This window comes from Anomaloglossus baeobatrachus, unplaced genomic scaffold, assembly GCF_048569485.1.
Source record: "Anomaloglossus baeobatrachus isolate aAnoBae1 unplaced genomic scaffold, aAnoBae1.hap1 Scaffold_874, whole genome shotgun sequence".
NCBI lineage: Eukaryota > Metazoa > Chordata > Amphibia > Anura > Aromobatidae > Anomaloglossus > Anomaloglossus baeobatrachus.
In genome coordinates, this window is record NW_027445266.1 from 13,445 (window position 1) to 37,986 (window position 24,542).

The following is a 24,542-nucleotide window of genomic DNA, read 5'->3' on the forward strand; positions in this document are numbered from 1 at the left end:
CTTGCGCCCTAAAGGAGGAGTTATTCAGATTCATTGCAGTGGGCGGCGGCTGCAAAACGCACCATTCTTCTTGTTTTGGCTCTGCAAAGCAGCCTTTTCAAGGGTTGGCTTGGGTGACAAAATGTCTTGTGTAGGCGTGGGTTTGTCTCCCTCTCGCTCTCTCTCCCTAAGATGTGTCCGGCATAGGCCAGGGTGCCACTCGAGGCCCAAACCAATTCTGGTTATCGCTTCTCGGCCTTTTGGCTAAGATCAAGTGTAGTATCTGTTCTTATCAGTTTAATATCTGATACGTCCCCTATCTGGGGACCATATATTAAATGGATTTTTAGAACAGGGAGATGGAAAAAGAGCTTGCTCTGTCCACTCCACGCATTGACCTGGTATTGCAGTACCTCCAGGAACGGTGCACCCCTTCTTAACCCAGTTTCCAAAAGCAGAACTCAATTCACCTGATTCATATTAGCCCGATTTAATGAATTGGAAGAAAGCATACGTCTTCATATGCACCTCAATTTGGCCCATTCACTTTTCACACTTCCTCCTTTTGTTTTTTATCTTTCACACTTTTGACTTTCTTTATTCATCCAAATAGCAAACTCATCACCACTCAACCTGACCAACTCGGCTATGTCCCCGTGCTGCAGTTCTCTGTCTTATCTAGATCATTTGCAATTGAATGGAATAGATCCCTTTTGGACAAAGTGGATTCACCTGCTGCTGCAGTGACCACAGGTGTGATAACATCTAGAATTGGCATCTGGTGCGATCTCTCCGCTTCCACTCCAAAGAAAGTTACCTGTTTATTCCTATCATGCATTGGTTTTTGGGGTTTTCTTTGAGTAATGATGATCTCTTTAGTAGTCTGTTGGCGCCCTCTCCTGGAGGAATAGTTTGCTTGCTCTTGGACATTCTAAAAGAGAGGTCATGATAGACATTGAGCTTCTGAGCTCAATTGGGGACAGTCATGGGTGATGAATGTTTGCAACCTACTGCGAAGCCTCATACCGCAATATAAGGAACGTCAAATACTAAGAAAGGGCGGCCTATGAAAGAATTACTACTTTCAATAAGTACACTTAAACGGCTAATTGGGAATAGAAAAACTGTAAAAAGCCCTCTGAGAAAGCCCCCCTCTAACCTTTGATAGTAAGCTTTTCTGTAGTCTGCCTGTTGATGTATTTTCCGTTTGAACTGTGCACAACATGAAGAGACGGAACACTGGCGGCTTGTCACAATGCCCCCCGATGACATCACAATAGCGCTGCTGCCTAGAAAACAAGCTGCGCAGAAGAAGTTGTTCTTTGGGTGGGAGGGTGGGCTAGTGGAAGGAGGGGGCAATCTCTTTTTTTCCCGGGTGGTAGGGGGATGACAGGAGAAGGGAAGCGGGTGGTGAGAAAGGTACAGAGGGCAGGGTTTGGGGGCTGGGAAGGAAAGGGAAAAGATTAGGGTTTGGGGATGATGAAAGGGCTTTCTACGGGTAAGGATGGCAAAGGGTGGCAGTGACGGAAAGTCAGGCAACCTGTCCTGTCCGTCTTTTTGTATCGTGAATTGGAAAGACTGCAAGGGGGAGGGGAGTTGCTTGCGCCCTAAAGGAGGAGTTATTCAGATTCATTGCAGTGGGCGGCGGCTGCAAAACGCACCATTCTTCTTGTTTTGGCTCTGCAAAGCAGCCTTTTCAAGGGTTGGCTTGGGTGACAAAATGTCTTGTGTAGGCGTGGGTTTGTCTCCCTCTCGCTCTCTCTCCCTAAGATGTGTCCGGCATAGGCCAGGGTGCCACTCGAGGCCCAAACCAATTCTGGTTATCGCTTCTCGGCCTTTTGGCTAAGATCAAGTGTAGTATCTGTTCTTATCAGTTTAATATCTGATACGTCCCCTATCTGGGGACCATATATTAAATGGATTTTTAGAACAGGGAGATGGAAAAAGAGCTTGCTCTGTCCACTCCACGCATTGACCTGGTATTGCAGTACCTCCAGGAACGGTGCACCCCTTCTTAACCCAGTTTCCAAAAGCAGAACTCAATTCACCTGATTCATATTAGCCCGATTTAATGAATTGGAAGAAAGCATACGTCTTCATATGCACCTCAATTTGGCCCATTCACTTTTCACACTTCCTCCTTTTGTTTTTTATCTTTCACACTTTTGACTTTCTTTATTCATCCAAATAGCAAACTCATCACCACTCAACCTGACCAACTCGGCTATGTCCCCGTGCTGCAGTTCTCTGTCTTATCTAGATCATTTGCAATTGAATGGAATAGATCCCTTTTGGACAAAGTGGATTCACCTGCTGCTGCAGTGACCACAGGTGTGATAACATCTAGAATTGGCATCTGGTGCGATCTCTCCGCTTCCACTCCAAAGAAAGTTACCTGTTTATTCCTATCATGCATTGGTTTTTGGGGTTTTCTTTGAGTAATGATGATCTCTTTAGTAGTCTGTTGGCGCCCTCTCCTGGAGGAATAGTTTGCTTGCTCTTGGACATTCTAAAAGAGAGGTCATGATAGACATTGAGCTTCTGAGCTCAATTGGGGACAGTCATGGGTGATGAATGTTTGCAACCTACTGCGAAGCCTCATACCGCAATATAAGGAACGTCAAATACTAAGAAAGGGCGGCCTATGAAAGAATTACTACTTTCAATAAGTACACTTAAACGGCTAATTGGGAATAGAAAAACTGTAAAAAGCCCTCTGAGAAAGCCCCCCTCTAACCTTTGATAGTAAGCTTTTCTGTAGTCTGCCTGTTGATGTATTTTCCGTTTGAACTGTGCACAACATGAAGAGACGGAACACTGGCGGCTTGTCACAATGCCCCCCGATGACATCACAATAGCGCTGCTGCCTAGAAAACAAGCTGCGCAGAAGAAGTTGTTCTTTGGGTGGGAGGGTGGGCTAGTGGAAGGAGGGGGCAATCTCTTTTTTTCCCGGGTGGTAGGGGGATGACAGGAGAAGGGAAGCGGGTGGTGAGAAAGGTACAGAGGGCAGGGTTTGGGGGCTGGGAAGGAAAGGGAAAAGATTAGGGTTTGGGGATGATGAAAGGGCTTTCTACGGGTAAGGATGGCAAAGGGTGGCAGTGACGGAAAGTCAGGCAACCTGTCCTGTCCGTCTTTTTGTATCGTGAATTGGAAAGACTGCAAGGGGGAGGGGAGTTGCTTGCGCCCTAAAGGAGGAGTTATTCAGATTCATTGCAGTGGGCGGCGGCTGCAAAACGCACCATTCTTCTTGTTTTGGCTCTGCAAAGCAGCCTTTTCAAGGGTTGGCTTGGGTGACAAAATGTCTTGTGTAGGCGTGGGTTTGTCTCCCTCTCGCTCTCTCTCCCTAAGATGTGTCCGGCATAGGCCAGGGTGCCACTCGAGGCCCAAACCAATTCTGGTTATCGCTTCTCGGCCTTTTGGCTAAGATCAAGTGTAGTATCTGTTCTTATCAGTTTAATATCTGATACGTCCCCTATCTGGGGACCATATATTAAATGGATTTTTAGAACAGGGAGATGGAAAAAGAGCTTGCTCTGTCCACTCCACGCATTGACCTGGTATTGCAGTACCTCCAGGAACGGTGCACCCCTTCTTAACCCAGTTTCCAAAAGCAGAACTCAATTCACCTGATTCATATTAGCCCGATTTAATGAATTGGAAGAAAGCATACGTCTTCATATGCACCTCAATTTGGCCCATTCACTTTTCACACTTCCTCCTTTTGTTTTTTATCTTTCACACTTTTGACTTTCTTTATTCATCCAAATAGCAAACTCATCACCACTCAACCTGACCAACTCGGCTATGTCCCCGTGCTGCAGTTCTCTGTCTTATCTAGATCATTTGCAATTGAATGGAATAGATCCCTTTTGGACAAAGTGGATTCACCTGCTGCTGCAGTGACCACAGGTGTGATAACATCTAGAATTGGCATCTGGTGCGATCTCTCCGCTTCCACTCCAAAGAAAGTTACCTGTTTATTCCTATCATGCATTGGTTTTTGGGGTTTTCTTTGAGTAATGATGATCTCTTTAGTAGTCTGTTGGCGCCCTCTCCTGGAGGAATAGTTTGCTTGCTCTTGGACATTCTAAAAGAGAGGTCATGATAGACATTGAGCTTCTGAGCTCAATTGGGGACAGTCATGGGTGATGAATGTTTGCAACCTACTGCGAAGCCTCATACCGCAATATAAGGAACGTCAAATACTAAGAAAGGGCGGCCTATGAAAGAATTACTACTTTCAATAAGTACACTTAAACGGCTAATTGGGAATAGAAAAACTGTAAAAAGCCCTCTGAGAAAGCCCCCCTCTAACCTTTGATAGTAAGCTTTTCTGTAGTCTGCCTGTTGATGTATTTTCCGTTTGAACTGTGCACAACATGAAGAGACGGAACACTGGCGGCTTGTCACAATGCCCCCCGATGACATCACAATAGCGCTGCTGCCTAGAAAACAAGCTGCGCAGAAGAAGTTGTTCTTTGGGTGGGAGGGTGGGCTAGTGGAAGGAGGGGGCAATCTCTTTTTTTCCCGGGTGGTAGGGGGATGACAGGAGAAGGGAAGCGGGTGGTGAGAAAGGTACAGAGGGCAGGGTTTGGGGGCTGGGAAGGAAAGGGAAAAGATTAGGGTTTGGGGATGATGAAAGGGCTTTCTACGGGTAAGGATGGCAAAGGGTGGCAGTGACGGAAAGTCAGGCAACCTGTCCTGTCCGTCTTTTTGTATCGTGAATTGGAAAGACTGCAAGGGGGAGGGGAGTTGCTTGCGCCCTAAAGGAGGAGTTATTCAGATTCATTGCAGTGGGCGGCGGCTGCAAAACGCACCATTCTTCTTGTTTTGGCTCTGCAAAGCAGCCTTTTCAAGGGTTGGCTTGGGTGACAAAATGTCTTGTGTAGGCGTGGGTTTGTCTCCCTCTCGCTCTCTCTCCCTAAGATGTGTCCGGCATAGGCCAGGGTGCCACTCGAGGCCCAAACCAATTCTGGTTATCGCTTCTCGGCCTTTTGGCTAAGATCAAGTGTAGTATCTGTTCTTATCAGAACAAACTGAGCTAGCTACACTTGACGAGATACGATCAGGGAGACAAGCTCCGAAGCCCAGCCGAGACCGAAAGAGGGAGATTGGACGGAAGAAGAGCTTGGCAGAAAGAAGCAAGAAGACGAAGGCTCGGAGAAGACTTGGAGAGACCAGAGGAACTTCGAGGAGGAACACAGCGGGAGAAGACACCCGGAGAAGAATCCAAGATCCAGCTCCGGGAACTCAAGCAGGAACCAGCCATGGCAAGCAAGCCAGAGAAGGCAGCCAGGAAGGCTCAGGACCCAGGGACCTCCAGGAAGGCTCATCCAGAGGCTTCTTCGGCCCAAGAGGCCCCTACCTCCGACGCCGGCCAGCCGGAGGGAGCCCGGACGCCGCCTGAAAAGGCTCCAACCCTGGAGCCTTGGATGCGGCAGACGGTCGCCCTGAAGCTAAAGGCGGTGGATGGTAGGTTGCCGGACATGTCCAGCGACGTGTTCTGCAAGAAGATGATTCTGGATCAGGGCTTCTCCAGGGCGGAAACCCTGAGTGTCCAGACCTTCATGACTGGCATTTTTCTGGTAACCTTTGCCACGGTGAATGCCTGCAGGAGATACTGGGAGGCGATGAACGCAGCGATGCCGGACTCCCCTTTTCATTCTTTTTTAGGATCCTGTCCTATACAGAGGGATGAGAAGAGGATCACGGTCTCCATGCGGAACCCGCACACCCCAGGAAGAGACATCTCCACGTTCCTGGGACGTCTCTGCACAGTGGTGAGGGAGCCATCCCACATCCTTAACGGCAACGGATTCTGGACGGGTAAGTGGTCAGTAACCGTTCGACTCTACAGGGAACCAGCATCCGAGGATGGTCTCCAGCACCTGCCCCCGACATTCTCTCTGGGAAACTCCTTTGGTCTCATCTACTACCCGGACATGCCACACAACTGCAGGAAATGTGGCGGGAAAGGGCATTCGATGAAGACCTGCAAGGAGGACGCCTGCAGGGTTTGCCGGGTGACGGGACACAGCTCCAAGGACTGCCCAAAGAAGAAGACTTGCAACCTATGTGGACAGGCGGACCACCTTTACAAGGACTGCCCACAGCGGGAGAAATCCTGGGCAAGGGTTGCCGCGGCGACCCAGTATCGGGTAGTCACAGCTTCGTCGACCAAGGCAGCTACGACCAAGGCCACAGAGGCCAAGGACAAGGCGGCCAAGAACCCGGCGACCGTGGCTCCAGCCGATGCCCCAGCAGCCACGGAGTCCAGGAAAAAGAAGGGTAAGAAAAATGTTGCCCCCTCCCTGGTCCCCCCCCCTGTCACCCCTGTCCAAACCCCTCCCCCCCCGGCCAACCCTACTGAGGATTCCACTACCTCCACCTCATTTCCCTACTCCTCAGTTGGTCCCCTCACCCCCCCCCCAAAGCCCACTCTCCCTCCCCAGACCATGAGAGCAGAGGGCCTCAGCACTCTTGCACTTTTCACCGAGGAGGATTTTCCAGCTCTTGTCTCCTCAGGTACAGGCCAAAGGAAAAGGAAGGTGGAAGATAGTCCTGTCGCAGAACCTTCCAAGCTGTTCATTGTGGACCTTAACCCACCCCAGGAAGAGGAGGATGGCCTCCTCCCAGAACCGGACGTGTTGGAGCAGATGGTGGAGTCCCTTGTGGCCGAAGAAGAAATGGAGGAGTCGGAAGCCACTGAGGCACCATCCCTGCTTGATCAGCTAGCAGAAGAGGGTCTGCTGGAGATACCCTTACCAGCAGGTGCCAAAGAGGAAGAACCGCCCGACCGGAGTGGTAACTAAGGCACACCGCCTGCTCTAACTTTCTCTTTCCTCCAATGACTGCTAACATTAACATCTTTTCCATTAATGTTAGGAGCATCAGAGACAAGTTCCGACGTCAGACAATTTTTGCGTTCCTTAACACTCAGTCTAGTGATGTATTTTTCCTGCAGGAATGCTCCCTTCCCTCCTCTAGGTCCTTCAACCATCTGGCCAGGGAGTGGACCCATGGCCCATCCTACTGGTCTGGCGGGGGCGACTGTAGGTCCGCGGGGGTCGCCGTGCTGATCAGGGGAAGCGCCTTCACATTGGACTCTGTTCAGGAAATCGTCTGCGGCAGGTTACTGCTCGTGGATGGCACCTGGGCGGGAGAACCTGTCAGGTTCATCAATGTGTATGCTTCTCCTGTGAAGAGCGATCGACTGGAGCTCCTCCAAGCCCTGCGCCCTCAGCTCGCCACCGCCAGGACGGTAGTGATGGCCGGGGATTTCAACTGCCCGATTGAGGAGGATGGACGCAGTTCTGGAACGGCTGCCAAGTTGGACGTCACATCCAAACTGCTCATTGAGATGGTGACCGAAGCCTCTCTTGTGGACGTTGTTGGCTCCATCGGACACGGATCCGTGAACTATTCATGGTGCCGATCCGATGGCTCGCTGCGTTCCAGGATTGACTTTGTGTTTACCTCTCGGGCGGTTGGGCGGAGTGGGCACTCGATGGTCCCCTGCTTCTTCTCTGACCACAGAGCCATTCACTTTCAAGGTGTGCTGGGCCATGGCTTCCCCATTGGCCCGGGCTCCTGGAAGCTGAACTGCTCTCTGCTGGAAAAGGGTGAGATTCTGGAGGAGCTTAGAGCTGCCTACTCCACGTGGCGGGCCTACAAGGCGGGCTTCCAGTCTGTTTCTGACTGGTGGGAATACGTTAAACTCGAGTTCCGTTTCTTCTTTCAGGCAAAGAGTCAACAACAGGCGTGTCTGAAGAGGAGGGACTTCAGGAGACTCCAGCGTGAGCTGCGTTCCCTGCAGGACCTTCTTCGATGCGGCTGGGGACGTGAGAGAGGAGCTGGAGGAGACTAAGAGGAGCCTGAAAAGGCACTTCGAGGAGGAGTCCGAGCGAATTGTCTTCCGTTCCAAAGTGGAGAACCTGGAGAAGGGTGAGAAATGTAACTCGTTCTTTTTCAGGAAACTCCACGCCGGTCACACGCCCATGAATGAACTACGAGACGAGAGTGGAAACATGCGACGCGGGAAAGAGAACGTGATGAAGGTCGTCAGCGACTTCTACAGCGAACTCTACGCCCGCAAGACTACTGACCCCGAGGCCGCCGATAAGTTCCTGTCAGGTATCACTAACCATCTTGACCCTGCAGACGCGGCGGCCATGGATGTTCCTCTGACGGTGGACGAGCTGCTCTCGGCCGCCAAATCCTTTAGTTCTGGCAGGACACCGGGCAGTGACGGCCTCCCAGCAGAGCTCTATGTAGCGCTGGGAGACCTAATCTGTCCGGACCTGTTAGGGCTGTATGAGGAGATGGTGGTGGAGGGCAGAATGCCTCCATCTCTGAGGGAAGGAATGGTCACGATCCTGTACAAGCGTAAAGGAGAGAGGTGCGACCTGAAGAATTGGCGTCCCATCACCCTTCTGAACGTCGACTACAAGATCCTGGCCAAGACGATGGCAACGAGATTGAAGACTGTTATCGGACGGATCATCCACCCGGATCAGACCTGCGGCATCCCCGGACGTCGCATCGCAGACAGCCTGGCTCTCATGCGGGACACGGTCGAGTACATCAAAGCCCGCCAGGTGCACGCAGCCCTGATCTCGTTGGATCAGGAAAAGGCCTTCGACCGTGTTTCCCATGAGTTCCTGGGCAAAGCTCTGCACAGGTTAGGTTTGGGTAACATGTTTTGCTTGTATGTCCAACTAATGTATTTTGATATTCACAGCTCGGTGTTGGTGAACGGCTGGAAGACTGACCCCTTCCCGGTCCTCTCAGGGGTCAGACAAGGCTGTCCTCTGTCACCTCTTCTTTTTGTTTGTGTTATAGAACTCTTTGCAGAGGCTATCCGGCGGAATGGAGAGATCAGAGGGATCACCGCACCAGGACCAGAACGCTTCGAGGTCAAGTGCTCGCTCTACATGGACGACGTGACCGTCTTCTGCGCGGACCGGCGCTCAGTCGACACCCTCGTCCAGACCTGTGAGACCTTCGGACGGGCTTCGGGAGCCAAAGTCAACTGCGGGAAGTCGGAAGCCATGCTCTTCGGGGACTGGCAGCCGGCCTCTTCCGCCCCCTTCCCTTTCAGCATCCAGCCGGATTTCATCAAGGTTCTTGGAGTCTGGTTCGGGAAGGAAGGAGCAGCCCTCAAGTCCTGGGAGGAACGCTTGACCAAGATCACCCAACGGATCGGTCTGTGGAGCCTCAGACGCCTCACCTGTGAGGGCAAAGCACTGGTCCTGCGTAACGAGGTACTGCCCGTGCTGCAGTACACGGCCCAGGCCTGGCCCCCCCTTGCCACCGTGTGCAGGGCCATTACCAGGACGGTGTTTCGTTTTGTCTGGGGATCCAAGATGGACAGAGTAAAGCGGAGCATCATGTACAAGGATCCTCGCAAGGGTGGGAAGGGCGTACCCGATATCCCCACCCTCCTGCGATCCTCCTTCGTATGTGACTGCGTTCGCCGAACTCTGCGAGTCAAGAGAGGTTCCGCGGGTGGGTCCATGTCTCGCTTCTTCCTGCTCCCCCTTTGGAGACGGTTAGGCTGGGACAAGTGGGACAGCTCCTTCCCCTACAACTGGACGGCGCCATGGTTCTACGGAGACGTGGTTCGGTTTGTGAGGGAACACCAACTGGAGGGACTCAAGCCTGATTTGTGGAAGCCAAAGACTATCCACAAACTCATCAGAGCCAAGGACGAAATGGAGAACATTCCAGGACTTCATCACGACACACTGGAGACTGTTTGGACAAACGTGTCATCGGCTGGATTGACCAACGGGCACAAGGACTTGTCATGGATGGCGATACAGGGCGGACTGCCCGTCCGGTCATTCATGCACGCCCGGAACCTGTGCAAAACCCGGTACTGCCCAAGGTGCCCCTTCGTGGAGGAAACATCGCTGCACGCCTTTTGGGACTGCCGTTTCGCACAGCGCCTGTTGGTTGCCCTGGAGGATGACCTGAGGAACTCCGTCCCCAGAGGGAGCCTATCGTACCATTCCGTACTTTATGGACTCTTCCCTGGGACTCACACCGTTGGAGCCATCCAGGAGGCTTGGCGCCTTATGAACTGCTTTAAGGACGCTATTTGGGTCGCCAGGAACCGGCTCATCTTGAAGAGGGAGAGGATGTCTATCCAGGATTGCCGCAGGCTGATCCACAGCCTGCTCAGAGACTATTCCATCATGGACAGTCCGGACGACAGCGCCGAGGAGGAGGTTTAGACCTCTTCCATGCCCCCTCCCTCCTTTTCCCGTTATGTGCGTCTTTCAATAAAGCTTCGGGCCTGTGATTTCCCCACCCTATCCCCCTTTTCCCCTACCCCCATCCCCCAATCGCCGGTTCGTCGTTATTTATTGTCTAACTTTTTCTTTCAGCTTGAGTGTTATGGATAAGCATAGGAGTGTGATGTATAGTTTAGTGCGTCGTACTCTATGGCTATGTAAGAAGGATTGTATAGTTCTGTGTGTACGGGGCTGCGGCACTGTACACGGTTTGTTACCTTTTTGTGAGTAGTGCATGATAATAAAGATGCTGTTAAATCAAAAATCTGTTCTTATCAGTTTAATATCTGATACGTCCCCTATCTGGGGACCATATATTAAATGGATTTTTAGAACAGGGAGATGGAAAAAGAGCTTGCTCTGTCCACTCCACGCATTGACCTGGTATTGCAGTACCTCCAGGAACGGTGCACCCCTTCTTAACCCAGTTTCCAAAAGCAGAACTCAATTCACCTGATTCATATTAGCCCGATTTAATGAATTGGAAGAAAGCATACGTCTTCATATGCACCTCAATTTGGCCCATTCACTTTTCACACTTCCTCCTTTTGTTTTTTATCTTTCACACTTTTGACTTTCTTTATTCATCCAAATAGCAAACTCATCACCACTCAACCTGACCAACTCGGCTATGTCCCCGTGCTGCAGTTCTCTGTCTTATCTAGATCATTTGCAATTGAATGGAATAGATCCCTTTTGGACAAAGTGGATTCACCTGCTGCTGCAGTGACCACAGGTGTGATAACATCTAGAATTGGCATCTGGTGCGATCTCTCCGCTTCCACTCCAAAGAAAGTTACCTGTTTATTCCTATCATGCATTGGTTTTTGGGGTTTTCTTTGAGTAATGATGATCTCTTTAGTAGTCTGTTGGCGCCCTCTCCTGGAGGAATAGTTTGCTTGCTCTTGGACATTCTAAAAGAGAGGTCATGATAGACATTGAGCTTCTGAGCTCAATTGGGGACAGTCATGGGTGATGAATGTTTGCAACCTACTGCGAAGCCTCATACCGCAATATAAGGAACGTCAAATACTAAGAAAGGGCGGCCTATGAAAGAATTACTACTTTCAATAAGTACACTTAAACGGCTAATTGGGAATAGAAAAACTGTAAAAAGCCCTCTGAGAAAGCCCCCCTCTAACCTTTGATAGTAAGCTTTTCTGTAGTCTGCCTGTTGATGTATTTTCCGTTTGAACTGTGCACAACATGAAGAGACGGAACACTGGCGGCTTGTCACAATGCCCCCCGATGACATCACAATAGCGCTGCTGCCTAGAAAACAAGCTGCGCAGAAGAAGTTGTTCTTTGGGTGGGAGGGTGGGCTAGTGGAAGGAGGGGGCAATCTCTTTTTTTCCCGGGTGGTAGGGGGATGACAGGAGAAGGGAAGCGGGTGGTGAGAAAGGTACAGAGGGCAGGGTTTGGGGGCTGGGAAGGAAAGGGAAAAGATTAGGGTTTGGGGATGATGAAAGGGCTTTCTACGGGTAAGGATGGCAAAGGGTGGCAGTGACGGAAAGTCAGGCAACCTGTCCTGTCCGTCTTTTTGTATCGTGAATTGGAAAGACTGCAAGGGGGAGGGGAGTTGCTTGCGCCCTAAAGGAGGAGTTATTCAGATTCATTGCAGTGGGCGGCGGCTGCAAAACGCACCATTCTTCTTGTTTTGGCTCTGCAAAGCAGCCTTTTCAAGGGTTGGCTTGGGTGACAAAATGTCTTGTGTAGGCGTGGGTTTGTCTCCCTCTCGCTCTCTCTCCCTAAGATGTGTCCGGCATAGGCCAGGGTGCCACTCGAGGCCCAAACCAATTCTGGTTATCGCTTCTCGGCCTTTTGGCTAAGATCAAGTGTAGTATCTGTTCTTATCAGTTTAATATCTGATACGTCCCCTATCTGGGGACCATATATTAAATGGATTTTTAGAACAGGGAGATGGAAAAAGAGCTTGCTCTGTCCACTCCACGCATTGACCTGGTATTGCAGTACCTCCAGGAACGGTGCACCCCTTCTTAACCCAGTTTCCAAAAGCAGAACTCAATTCACCTGATTCATATTAGCCCGATTTAATGAATTGGAAGAAAGCATACGTCTTCATATGCACCTCAATTTGGCCCATTCACTTTTCACACTTCCTCCTTTTGTTTTTTATCTTTCACACTTTTGACTTTCTTTATTCATCCAAATAGCAAACTCATCACCACTCAACCTGACCAACTCGGCTATGTCCCCGTGCTGCAGTTCTCTGTCTTATCTAGATCATTTGCAATTGAATGGAATAGATCCCTTTTGGACAAAGTGGATTCACCTGCTGCTGCAGTGACCACAGGTGTGATAACATCTAGAATTGGCATCTGGTGCGATCTCTCCGCTTCCACTCCAAAGAAAGTTACCTGTTTATTCCTATCATGCATTGGTTTTTGGGGTTTTCTTTGAGTAATGATGATCTCTTTAGTAGTCTGTTGGCGCCCTCTCCTGGAGGAATAGTTTGCTTGCTCTTGGACATTCTAAAAGAGAGGTCATGATAGACATTGAGCTTCTGAGCTCAATTGGGGACAGTCATGGGTGATGAATGTTTGCAACCTACTGCGAAGCCTCATACCGCAATATAAGGAACGTCAAATACTAAGAAAGGGCGGCCTATGAAAGAATTACTACTTTCAATAAGTACACTTAAACGGCTAATTGGGAATAGAAAAACTGTAAAAAGCCCTCTGAGAAAGCCCCCCTCTAACCTTTGATAGTAAGCTTTTCTGTAGTCTGCCTGTTGATGTATTTTCCGTTTGAACTGTGCACAACATGAAGAGACGGAACACTGGCGGCTTGTCACAATGCCCCCCGATGACATCACAATAGCGCTGCTGCCTAGAAAACAAGCTGCGCAGAAGAAGTTGTTCTTTGGGTGGGAGGGTGGGCTAGTGGAAGGAGGGGGCAATCTCTTTTTTTCCCGGGTGGTAGGGGGATGACAGGAGAAGGGAAGCGGGTGGTGAGAAAGGTACAGAGGGCAGGGTTTGGGGGCTGGGAAGGAAAGGGAAAAGATTAGGGTTTGGGGATGATGAAAGGGCTTTCTACGGGTAAGGATGGCAAAGGGTGGCAGTGACGGAAAGTCAGGCAACCTGTCCTGTCCGTCTTTTTGTATCGTGAATTGGAAAGACTGCAAGGGGGAGGGGAGTTGCTTGCGCCCTAAAGGAGGAGTTATTCAGATTCATTGCAGTGGGCGGCGGCTGCAAAACGCACCATTCTTCTTGTTTTGGCTCTGCAAAGCAGCCTTTTCAAGGGTTGGCTTGGGTGACAAAATGTCTTGTGTAGGCGTGGGTTTGTCTCCCTCTCGCTCTCTCTCCCTAAGATGTGTCCGGCATAGGCCAGGGTGCCACTCGAGGCCCAAACCAATTCTGGTTATCGCTTCTCGGCCTTTTGGCTAAGATCAAGTGTAGTATCTGTTCTTATCAGTTTAATATCTGATACGTCCCCTATCTGGGGACCATATATTAAATGGATTTTTAGAACAGGGAGATGGAAAAAGAGCTTGCTCTGTCCACTCCACGCATTGACCTGGTATTGCAGTACCTCCAGGAACGGTGCACCCCTTCTTAACCCAGTTTCCAAAAGCAGAACTCAATTCACCTGATTCATATTAGCCCGATTTAATGAATTGGAAGAAAGCATACGTCTTCATATGCACCTCAATTTGGCCCATTCACTTTTCACACTTCCTCCTTTTGTTTTTTATCTTTCACACTTTTGACTTTCTTTATTCATCCAAATAGCAAACTCATCACCACTCAACCTGACCAACTCGGCTATGTCCCCGTGCTGCAGTTCTCTGTCTTATCTAGATCATTTGCAATTGAATGGAATAGATCCCTTTTGGACAAAGTGGATTCACCTGCTGCTGCAGTGACCACAGGTGTGATAACATCTAGAATTGGCATCTGGTGCGATCTCTCCGCTTCCACTCCAAAGAAAGTTACCTGTTTATTCCTATCATGCATTGGTTTTTGGGGTTTTCTTTGAGTAATGATGATCTCTTTAGTAGTCTGTTGGCGCCCTCTCCTGGAGGAATAGTTTGCTTGCTCTTGGACATTCTAAAAGAGAGGTCATGATAGACATTGAGCTTCTGAGCTCAATTGGGGACAGTCATGGGTGATGAATGTTTGCAACCTACTGCGAAGCCTCATACCGCAATATAAGGAACGTCAAATACTAAGAAAGGGCGGCCTATGAAAGAATTACTACTTTCAATAAGTACACTTAAACGGCTAATTGGGAATAGAAAAACTGTAAAAAGCCCTCTGAGAAAGCCCCCCTCTAACCTTTGATAGTAAGCTTTTCTGTAGTCTGCCTGTTGATGTATTTTCCGTTTGAACTGTGCACAACATGAAGAGACGGAACACTGGCGGCTTGTCACAATGCCCCCCGATGACATCACAATAGCGCTGCTGCCTAGAAAACAAGCTGCGCAGAAGAAGTTGTTCTTTGGGTGGGAGGGTGGGCTAGTGGAAGGAGGGGGCAATCTCTTTTTTTCCCGGGTGGTAGGGGGATGACAGGAGAAGGGAAGCGGGTGGTGAGAAAGGTACAGAGGGCAGGGTTTGGGGGCTGGGAAGGAAAGGGAAAAGATTAGGGTTTGGGGATGATGAAAGGGCTTTCTACGGGTAAGGATGGCAAAGGGTGGCAGTGACGGAAAGTCAGGCAACCTGTCCTGTCCGTCTTTTTGTATCGTGAATTGGAAAGACTGCAAGGGGGAGGGGAGTTGCTTGCGCCCTAAAGGAGGAGTTATTCAGATTCATTGCAGTGGGCGGCGGCTGCAAAACGCACCATTCTTCTTGTTTTGGCTCTGCAAAGCAGCCTTTTCAAGGGTTGGCTTGGGTGACAAAATGTCTTGTGTAGGCGTGGGTTTGTCTCCCTCTCGCTCTCTCTCCCTAAGATGTGTCCGGCATAGGCCAGGGTGCCACTCGAGGCCCAAACCAATTCTGGTTATCGCTTCTCGGCCTTTTGGCTAAGATCAAGTGTAGTATCTGTTCTTATCAGTTTAATATCTGATACGTCCCCTATCTGGGGACCATATATTAAATGGATTTTTAGAACAGGGAGATGGAAAAAGAGCTTGCTCTGTCCACTCCACGCATTGACCTGGTATTGCAGTACCTCCAGGAACGGTGCACCCCTTCTTAACCCAGTTTCCAAAAGCAGAACTCAATTCACCTGATTCATATTAGCCCGATTTAATGAATTGGAAGAAAGCATACGTCTTCATATGCACCTCAATTTGGCCCATTCACTTTTCACACTTCCTCCTTTTGTTTTTTATCTTTCACACTTTTGACTTTCTTTATTCATCCAAATAGCAAACTCATCACCACTCAACCTGACCAACTCGGCTATGTCCCCGTGCTGCAGTTCTCTGTCTTATCTAGATCATTTGCAATTGAATGGAATAGATCCCTTTTGGACAAAGTGGATTCACCTGCTGCTGCAGTGACCACAGGTGTGATAACATCTAGAATTGGCATCTGGTGCGATCTCTCCGCTTCCACTCCAAAGAAAGTTACCTGTTTATTCCTATCATGCATTGGTTTTTGGGGTTTTCTTTGAGTAATGATGATCTCTTTAGTAGTCTGTTGGCGCCCTCTCCTGGAGGAATAGTTTGCTTGCTCTTGGACATTCTAAAAGAGAGGTCATGATAGACATTGAGCTTCTGAGCTCAATTGGGGACAGTCATGGGTGATGAATGTTTGCAACCTACTGCGAAGCCTCATACCGCAATATAAGGAACGTCAAATACTAAGAAAGGGCGGCCTATGAAAGAATTACTACTTTCAATAAGTACACTTAAACGGCTAATTGGGAATAGAAAAACTGTAAAAAGCCCTCTGAGAAAGCCCCCCTCTAACCTTTGATAGTAAGCTTTTCTGTAGTCTGCCTGTTGATGTATTTTCCGTTTGAACTGTGCACAACATGAAGAGACGGAACACTGGCGGCTTGTCACAATGCCCCCCGATGACATCACAATAGCGCTGCTGCCTAGAAAACAAGCTGCGCAGAAGAAGTTGTTCTTTGGGTGGGAGGGTGGGCTAGTGGAAGGAGGGGGCAATCTCTTTTTTTCCCGGGTGGTAGGGGGATGACAGGAGAAGGGAAGCGGGTGGTGAGAAAGGTACAGAGGGCAGGGTTTGGGGGCTGGGAAGGAAAGGGAAAAGATTAGGGTTTGGGGATGATGAAAGGGCTTTCTACGGGTAAGGATGGCAAAGGGTGGCAGTGACGGAAAGTCAGGCAACCTGTCCTGTCCGTCTTTTTGTATCGTGAATTGGAAAGACTGCAAGGGGGAGGGGAGTTGCTTGCGCCCTAAAGGAGGAGTTATTCAGATTCATTGCAGTGGGCGGCGGCTGCAAAACGCACCATTCTTCTTGTTTTGGCTCTGCAAAGCAGCCTTTTCAAGGGTTGGCTTGGGTGACAAAATGTCTTGTGTAGGCGTGGGTTTGTCTCCCTCTCGCTCTCTCTCCCTAAGATGTGTCCGGCATAGGCCAGGGTGCCACTCGAGGCCCAAACCAATTCTGGTTATCGCTTCTCGGCCTTTTGGCTAAGATCAAGTGTAGTATCTGTTCTTATCAGTTTAATATCTGATACGTCCCCTATCTGGGGACCATATATTAAATGGATTTTTAGAACAGGGAGATGGAAAAAGAGCTTGCTCTGTCCACTCCACGCATTGACCTGGTATTGCAGTACCTCCAGGAACGGTGCACCCCTTCTTAACCCAGTTTCCAAAAGCAGAACTCAATTCACCTGATTCATATTAGCCCGATTTAATGAATTGGAAGAAAGCATACGTCTTCATATGCACCTCAATTTGGCCCATTCACTTTTCACACTTCCTCCTTTTGTTTTTTATCTTTCACACTTTTGACTTTCTTTATTCATCCAAATAGCAAACTCATCACCACTCAACCTGACCAACTCGGCTATGTCCCCGTGCTGCAGTTCTCTGTCTTATCTAGATCATTTGCAATTGAATGGAATAGATCCCTTTTGGACAAAGTGGATTCACCTGCTGCTGCAGTGACCACAGGTGTGATAACATCTAGAATTGGCATCTGGTGCGATCTCTCCGCTTCCACTCCAAAGAAAGTTACCTGTTTATTCCTATCATGCATTGGTTTTTGGGGTTTTCTTTGAGTAATGATGATCTCTTTAGTAGTCTGTTGGCGCCCTCTCCTGGAGGAATAGTTTGCTTGCTCTTGGACATTCTAAAAGAGAGGTCATGATAGACATTGAGCTTCTGAGCTCAATTGGGGACAGTCATGGGTGATGAATGTTTGCAACCTACTGCGAAGCCTCATACCGCAATATAAGGAACGTCAAATACTAAGAAAGGGCGGCCTATGAAAGAATTACTACTTTCAATAAGTACACTTAAACGGCTAATTGGGAATAGAAAAACTGTAAAAAGCCCTCTGAGAAAGCCCCCCTCTAACCTTTGATAGTAAGCTTTTCTGTAGTCTGCCTGTTGATGTATTTTCCGTTTGAACTGTGCACAACATGAAGAGACGGAACACTGGCGGCTTGTCACAATGCCCCCCGATGACATCACAATAGCGCTGCTGCCTAGAAAACAAGCTGCGCAGAAGAAGTTGTTCTTTGGGTGGGAGGGTGGGCTAGTGGAAGGAGGGGGCAATCTCTTTTTTTCCCGGGTGGTAGGGGGATGACAGGAGAAGGGAAGCGGGTGGTGAGAAAGGTACAGAGGGCAGGGTTTGGGGGCTGGGAAGGAAAGGGAAAAGATTAGGGTTTGGGGATGATGAAAGGGCTTTCTACGGGTAAGGATGGCAAAGGGTGGCAGTGACGGAAAGTCAGGCAACCTGTCCTGTCCGTCTTTTTGTATCGTGAATTGGAAAGACTGCAAGGGGGAGGGGAGTTGCTTGCGCCCTAAAGGAGGAGTTATTCAGATTCATTGCAGTGGGCGGCGGCTGCAAAACGCACCATTCTTCTTGTTTTGGCTCTGCAAAGCAGCCTTTTCAAGGGTTGGCTTGGGTGACAAAATGTCTTGTGTAGGCGTGGGTTTGTCTCCCTCTCGCTCTCTCTCCCTAAGATGTGTCCGGCATAGGCCAGGGTGCCACTCGAGGCCCAAACCAATTCTGGTTATCGCTTCTCGGCCTTTTGGCTAAGATCAAGTGTAGTATCTGTTCTTATCAGTTTAATATCTGATACGTCCCCTATCTGGGGACCATATATTAAATGGATTTTTAGAACAGGGAGATGGAAAAAGAGCTTGCTCTGTCCACTCCACGCATTGACCTGGTATTGCAGTACCTCCAGGAACGGTGCACCCCTTCTTAACCCAGTTTCCAAAAGCAGAACTCAATTCACCTGATTCATATTAGCCCGATTTAATGAATTGGAAGAAAGCATACGTCTTCATATGCACCTCAATTTGGCCCATTCACTTTTCACACTTCCTCCTTTTGTTTTTTATCTTTCACACTTTTGACTTTCTTTATTCATCCAAATAGCAAACTCATCACCACTCAACCTGACCAACTCGGCTATGTCCCCGTGCTGCAGTTCTCTGTCTTATCTAGATCATTTGCAATTGAATGGAATAGATCCCTTTTGGACAAAGTGGATTCACCTGCTGCTGCAGTGACCACAGGTGTGATAACATCTAGAATTGGCATCTGGTGCGATCTCTCCGCTTCCACTCCAAAGAAAGTTACCTGTTTATTCCTATCATGCATTGGTTTTTGGGGTTTTCTTTGAGTAATGATGATCTCTTTAGTAGTCTGTTGGCGCCCTCTCCTGGAGGAATAGTTTGCTTGCTCTTGGACATTCTAAAAGAGAGGTCATGATAGACATTGAGCTTCTGAGCTCAATTGGGGACAGTCATGGGTGATGAATGTTTGCAACCTACTGCGAAGCCTCATACCGCAATATAAGGAACGTCAAATACTAAGAAAGGGCGGCCTATGAAAGAATTACTACTTTCAATAAGTACACTTAAACGGCTAATTGGGAATAGAAAAACTGTAAAAAGCCCTCTGAGAAAGCCCCCCTCTAACCTTTGATAGTAAGCTTTTCTGTAGTCTGCCTGTTGATGTATTTTCCGTTTGAACTGTGCACAACATGAAGAGACGGAACACTGGCGGCTTGTCACAATGCCCCCCGATGACATCACAATAGCGCTGCTGCCTAGAAAACAAGCTGCGCAGAAGAAGTTGTTCTTTGGGTGGGAGGGTGGGCTAGTGGAAGGAGGGGGCAATCTCTTTTTTTCCCGGGTGGTAGGGGGATGACAGGAGAAGGGAAGCGGGTGGTGAGAAAGGTACAGAGGGCAGGGTTTGGGGGCTGGGAAGGAAAGGGAAAAGATTAGGGTTTGGGGATGATGAAAGGGCTTTCTACGGGTAAGGATGGCAAAGGGTGGCAGTGACGGAAAGTCAGGCAACCTGTCCTGTCCGTCTTTTTGTATCGTGAATTGGAAAGACTGCAAGGGGGAGGGGAGTTGCTTGCGCCCTAAAGGAGGAGTTATTCAGATTCATTGCAGTGGGCGGCGGCTGCAAAACGCACCATTCTTCTTGTTTTGGCTCTGCAAAGCAGCCTTTTCAAGGGTTGGCTTGGGTGACAAAATGTCTTGTGTAGGCGTGGGTTTGTCTCCCTCTCGCTCTCTCTCCCTAAGATGTGTCCGGCATAGGCCAGGGTGCCACTCGAGGCCCAAACCAATTCTGGTTATCGCTTCTCGGCCTTTTGGCTAAGATCAAGTGTAGTATCTGTTCTTATCAGTTTAATATCTGATACGTCCCCTATCTGGGGACCATATATTAAATGGATTTTTAGAACAGGGAGATGGAAAAAGAGCTTGCTCTGTCCACTCCACGCATTGACCTGGTATTGCAGTACCTCCAGGAACGGTGCACCCCTTCTTAACCCAGTTTCCAAAAGCAGAACTCAATTCACCTGATTCATATTAGCCCGATTTAATGAATTGGAAGAAAGCATACGTCTTCATATGCACCTCAATTTGGCCCATTCACTTTTCACACTTCCTCCTTTTGTTTTTTATCTTTCACACTTTTGACTTTCTTTATTCATCCAAATAGCAAACTCATCACCACTCAACCTGACCAACTCGGCTATGTCCCCGTGCTGCAGTTCTCTGTCTTATCTAGATCATTTGCAATTGAATGGAATAGATCCCTTTTGGACAAAGTGGATTCACCTGCTGCTGCAGTGACCACAGGTGTGATAACATCTAGAATTGGCATCTGGTGCGATCTCTCCGCTTCCACTCCAAAGAAAGTTACCTGTTTATTCCTATCATGCATTGGTTTTTGGGGTTTTCTTTGAGTAATGATGATCTCTTTAGTAGTCTGTTGGCGCCCTCTCCTGGAGGAATAGTTTGCTTGCTCTTGGACATTCTAAAAGAGAGGTCATGATAGACATTGAGCTTCTGAGCTCAATTGGGGACAGTCATGGGTGATGAATGTTTGCAACCTACTGCGAAGCCTCATACCGCAATATAAGGAACGTCAAATACTAAGAAAGGGCGGCCTATGAAAGAATTACTACTTTCAATAAGTACACTTAAACGGCTAATTGGGAATAGAAAAACTGTAAAAAGCCCTCTGAGAAAGCCCCCCTCTAACCTTTGATAGTAAGCTTTTCTGTAGTCTGCCTGTTGATGTATTTTCCGTTTGAACTGTGCACAACATGAAGAGACGGAACACTGGCGGCTTGTCACAATGCCCCCCGATGACATCACAATAGCGCTGCTGCCTAGAAAACAAGCTGCGCAGAAGAAGTTGTTCTTTGGGTGGGAGGGTGGGCTAGTGGAAGGAGGGGGCAATCTCTTTTTTTCCCGGGTGGTAGGGGGATGACAGGAGAAGGGAAGCGGGTGGTGAGAAAGGTACAGAGGGCAGGGTTTGGGGGCTGGGAAGGAAAGGGAAAAGATTAGGGTTTGGGGATGATGAAAGGGCTTTCTACGGGTAAGGATGGCAAAGGGTGGCAGTGACGGAAAGTCAGGCAACCTGTCCTGTCCGTCTTTTTGTATCGTGAATTGGAAAGACTGCAAGGGGGAGGGGAGTTGCTTGCGCCCTAAAGGAGGAGTTATTCAGATTCATTGCAGTGGGCGGCGGCTGCAAAACGCACCATTCTTCTTGTTTTGGCTCTGCAAAGCAGCCTTTTCAAGGGTTGGCTTGGGTGACAAAATGTCTTGTGTAGGCGTGGGTTTGTCTCCCTCTCGCTCTCTCTCCCTAAGATGTGTCCGGCATAGGCCAGGGTGCCACTCGAGGCCCAAACCAATTCTGGTTATCGCTTCTCGGCCTTTTGGCTAAGATCAAGTGTAGTATCTGTTCTTATCAGTTTAATATCTGATACGTCCCCTATCTGGGGACCATATATTAAATGGATTTTTAGAACAGGGAGATGGAAAAAGAGCTTGCTCTGTCCACTCCACGCATTGACCTGGTATTGCAGTACCTCCAGGAACGGTGCACCCCTTCTTAACCCAGTTTCCAAAAGCAGAACTCAATTCACCTGATTCATATTAGCCCGATTTAATGAATTGGAAGAAAGCATACGTCTTCATATGCACCTCAATTTGGCCCATTCACTTTTCACACTTCCTCCTTTTGTTTTTTATCTTTCACACTTTTGACTTTCTTTATTCATCCAAATAGCAAACTCATCACCACTCAACCTGACCAACTCGGCTATGTCCCCGTGCTGCAGTTCTCTGTCTTATCTAGATCATTTGCAATTGAATGGAATAGATCCCTTTTGGACAAAGTGGATTCACCTGCTGCTGCAGTGACCACAGGTGTGATAACATCTAGAATTGGCATCTGGTGCGATCTCTCCGCTTCCACTCCAAAGAAAGTTACCTGTTTATTCCTATCATGCATTGGTTTTTGGGGTTTTCTTTGAGTAATGATGATCTCTTTAGTAGTCTGTTGGCGCCCTCTCCTGGAGGAATAGTTTGCTTGCTCTTGGACATTCTAAAAGAGAGGTCATGATAGACATTGAGCTTCTGAGCTCAATTGGGGACAGTCATGGGTGATGAATGTTTGCAACCTACTGCGAAGCCTCATACCGCAATATAAGGAACGTCAAATACTAAGAAAGGGCGGCCTATGAAAGAATTACTACTTTCAATAAGTACACTTAAACGGCTAATTGGGAATAGAAAAACTGTAAAAAGCCCTCTGAGAAAGCCCCCCTCTAACCTTTGATAGTAAGCTTTTCTGTAGTCTGCCTGTTGATGTATTTTCCGTTTGAACTGTGCACAACATGAAGAGACGGAACACTGGCGGCTTGTCACAATGCCCCCCGATGACATCACAATAGCGCTGCTGCCTAGAAAACAAGCTGCGCAGAAGAAGTTGTTCTTTGGGTGGGAGGGTGGGCTAGTGGAAGGAGGGGGCAATCTCTTTTTTTCCCGGGTGGTAGGGGGATGACAGGAGAAGGGAAGCGGGTGGTGAGAAAGGTACAGAGGGCAGGGTTTGGGGGCTGGGAAGGAAAGGGAAAAGATTAGGGTTTGGGGATGATGAAAGGGCTTTCTACGGGTAAGGATGGCAAAGGGTGGCAGTGACGGAAAGTCAGGCAACCTGTCCTGTCCGTCTTTTTGTATCGTGAATTGGAAAGACTGCAAGGGGGAGGGGAGTTGCTTGCGCCCTAAAGGAGGAGTTATTCAGATTCATTGCAGTGGGCGGCGGCTGCAAAACGCACCATTCTTCTTGTTTTGGCTCTGCAAAGCAGCCTTTTCAAGGGTTGGCTTGGGTGACAAAATGTCTTGTGTAGGCGTGGGTTTGTCTCCCTCTCGCTCTCTCTCCCTAAGATGTGTCCGGCATAGGCCAGGGTGCCACTCGAGGCCCAAACCAATTCTGGTTATCGCTTCTCGGCCTTTTGGCTAAGATCAAGTGTAGTATCTGTTCTTATCAGTTTAATATCTGATACGTCCCCTATCTGGGGACCATATATTAAATGGATTTTTAGAACAGGGAGATGGAAAAAGAGCTTGCTCTGTCCACTCCACGCATTGACCTGGTATTGCAGTACCTCCAGGAACGGTGCACCCCTTCTTAACCCAGTTTCCAAAAGCAGAACTCAATTCACCTGATTCATATTAGCCCGATTTAATGAATTGGAAGAAAGCATACGTCTTCATATGCACCTCAATTTGGCCCATTCACTTTTCACACTTCCTCCTTTTGTTTTTTATCTTTCACACTTTTGACTTTCTTTATTCATCCAAATAGCAAACTCATCACCACTCAACCTGACCAACTCGGCTATGTCCCCGTGCTGCAGTTCTCTGTCTTATCTAGATCATTTGCAATTGAATGGAATAGATCCCTTTTGGACAAAGTGGATTCACCTGCTGCTGCAGTGACCACAGGTGTGATAACATCTAGAATTGGCATCTGGTGCGATCTCTCCGCTTCCACTCCAAAGAAAGTTACCTGTTTATTCCTATCATGCATTGGTTTTTGGGGTTTTCTTTGAGTAATGATGATCTCTTTAGTAGTCTGTTGGCGCCCTCTCCTGGAGGAATAGTTTGCTTGCTCTTGGACATTCTAAAAGAGAGGTCATGATAGACATTGAGCTTCTGAGCTCAATTGGGGACAGTCATGGATGATGAATGTTTGCAACCTACTGCGAAGCCTCATACCGCAATATAAGGAACGTCAAATACTAAGAAAGGGCGGCCTATGAAAGAATTACTACTTTCAATAAGTACACTTAAACGGCTAATTGGGAATAGAAAAACTGTAAAAAGCCCTCTGAGAAAGCCCCCCTCTAACCTTTGATAGTAAGCTTTTCTGTAGTCTGCCTGTTGATGTATTTTCCGTTTGAACTGTGCACAACATGAAGAGACGGAACACTGGCGGCTTGTCACAATGCCCCCCGATGACATCACAATAGCGCTGCTGCCTAGAAAACAAGCTGCGCAGAAGAAGTTGTTCTTTGGGTGGGAGGGTGGGCTAGTGGAAGGAGGGGGCAATCTCTTTTTTTCCCGGGTGGTAGGGGGATGACAGGAGAAGGGAAGCGGGTGGTGAGAAAGGTACAGAGGGCAGGGTTTGGGGGCTGGGAAGGAAAGGGAAAAGATTAGGGTTTGGGGATGATGAAAGGGCTTTCTACGGGTAAGGATGGCAAAGGGTGGCAGTGACGGAAAGTCAGGCAACCTGTCCTGTCCGTCTTTTTGTATCGTGAATTGGAAAGACTGCAAGGGGGAGGGGAGTTGCTTGCGCCCTAAAGGAGGAGTTATTCAGATTCATTGCAGTGGGCGGCGGCTGCAAAACG

The 24,542-nt window shown here is 48.6% G+C and overlaps 11 non-coding genes and 2 pseudogenes across 11 annotated transcripts; all 13 read left to right on the plus strand.

Moving 5' to 3' along the window:
* The first annotated feature begins 223 nt into the window (after window positions 1-223).
* On the plus strand, window positions 224-414 carry LOC142288920 (U2 spliceosomal RNA). The gene has a single exon (XR_012749504.1). It is a non-coding gene; the product is annotated as a U2 spliceosomal RNA (small nuclear RNA).
* Window positions 415-1,801: 1,387 nt separating this feature from the next.
* LOC142288921 (U2 spliceosomal RNA) lies at window positions 1,802-1,992 on the plus strand. Its single transcript, XR_012749505.1, has one exon. It is a non-coding gene; the product is annotated as a U2 spliceosomal RNA (small nuclear RNA).
* A 1,387-nt stretch (window positions 1,993-3,379) lies between these two features.
* LOC142288922 (U2 spliceosomal RNA) lies at window positions 3,380-3,570 on the plus strand. The gene has a single exon (XR_012749506.1). It is a non-coding gene; the product is annotated as a U2 spliceosomal RNA (small nuclear RNA).
* A 1,387-nt stretch (window positions 3,571-4,957) lies between these two features.
* On the plus strand, window positions 4,958-5,061 carry LOC142288954 (U2 spliceosomal RNA; annotated as a pseudogene).
* A 5,430-nt stretch (window positions 5,062-10,491) lies between these two features.
* Window positions 10,492-10,695, plus strand: LOC142288948 (U2 spliceosomal RNA; annotated as a pseudogene).
* A 1,387-nt stretch (window positions 10,696-12,082) lies between these two features.
* Window positions 12,083-12,273, plus strand: LOC142288923 (U2 spliceosomal RNA). Its single transcript, XR_012749507.1, has one exon. It is a non-coding gene; the product is annotated as a U2 spliceosomal RNA (small nuclear RNA).
* A 1,387-nt stretch (window positions 12,274-13,660) lies between these two features.
* On the plus strand, window positions 13,661-13,851 carry LOC142288924 (U2 spliceosomal RNA). The gene has a single exon (XR_012749508.1). It is a non-coding gene; the product is annotated as a U2 spliceosomal RNA (small nuclear RNA).
* A 1,387-nt stretch (window positions 13,852-15,238) lies between these two features.
* On the plus strand, window positions 15,239-15,429 carry LOC142288925 (U2 spliceosomal RNA). The gene has a single exon (XR_012749509.1). It is a non-coding gene; the product is annotated as a U2 spliceosomal RNA (small nuclear RNA).
* A 1,387-nt stretch (window positions 15,430-16,816) lies between these two features.
* Window positions 16,817-17,007, plus strand: LOC142288926 (U2 spliceosomal RNA). The gene has a single exon (XR_012749510.1). It is a non-coding gene; the product is annotated as a U2 spliceosomal RNA (small nuclear RNA).
* A 1,387-nt stretch (window positions 17,008-18,394) lies between these two features.
* LOC142288927 (U2 spliceosomal RNA) lies at window positions 18,395-18,585 on the plus strand. The gene has a single exon (XR_012749511.1). It is a non-coding gene; the product is annotated as a U2 spliceosomal RNA (small nuclear RNA).
* Window positions 18,586-19,972: 1,387 nt separating this feature from the next.
* On the plus strand, window positions 19,973-20,163 carry LOC142288929 (U2 spliceosomal RNA). Its single transcript, XR_012749513.1, has one exon. It is a non-coding gene; the product is annotated as a U2 spliceosomal RNA (small nuclear RNA).
* Window positions 20,164-21,550: 1,387 nt separating this feature from the next.
* On the plus strand, window positions 21,551-21,741 carry LOC142288930 (U2 spliceosomal RNA). The gene has a single exon (XR_012749514.1). It is a non-coding gene; the product is annotated as a U2 spliceosomal RNA (small nuclear RNA).
* A 1,387-nt stretch (window positions 21,742-23,128) lies between these two features.
* On the plus strand, window positions 23,129-23,319 carry LOC142288931 (U2 spliceosomal RNA). Its single transcript, XR_012749515.1, has one exon. It is a non-coding gene; the product is annotated as a U2 spliceosomal RNA (small nuclear RNA).
* Window positions 23,320-24,542: the final 1,223 nt, after the last annotated feature.